The sequence below is a fragment of the Cynoglossus semilaevis genome, chromosome 5 (genome assembly GCF_000523025.1).
Source record: "Cynoglossus semilaevis isolate Cse_v1.0 chromosome 5, Cse_v1.0, whole genome shotgun sequence".
In the NCBI taxonomy this organism is placed as follows: Eukaryota; Metazoa; Chordata; class Actinopteri; order Pleuronectiformes; family Cynoglossidae; genus Cynoglossus; species Cynoglossus semilaevis.
In genome coordinates this window covers 3,741,644-3,742,146 of record NC_024311.1, presented here as the reverse complement: position 1 = coordinate 3,742,146, position 503 = coordinate 3,741,644, and positions in this window count along the sequence as shown.

Sequence of the window (503 nt, the reverse complement as noted above, 5' to 3'; positions counted from 1 at the left end):
CGAGCTCTCAGACCGACTTTCTGCTTTTGCATTTTCACCTCTTTCATCTCCATCCTTTTATCAACGACTTCCTCACGGCTCTTGTTAAGGCTCAATGTTTTCCTCTTTTAACGCGCTCCATGCTAACTAGGGCTCATTCCAAAGGCGTCACGTCGTCAATCTATTTTGACTTGTGATGAAGAAAGAAGAGAAGGAGGATCTGGAGAAATGGTGATCAGAAAAGGAGAAGAGGTGAGAAGAGCAGAGCAAGAGGATCAGTCGGATGGAGAGCGGGGCATCCAGCTGTGGTGTTGTGCCTTGCTAGCAATCTGCCCTCAGGCTCTTATCACACCTGCATAACCACAGCTGCACACACACACGCACACACACACACGCACACATGCAAAGGAAAAAACAAAGTTATGAACCTCATTCAGGAAAAAGCAAAACATAAACAACAAATAAGCAAAAGTATTTCAATTAAAATTGTATTTGTAGATTTATAATTCAAGTACTTTTCAAAG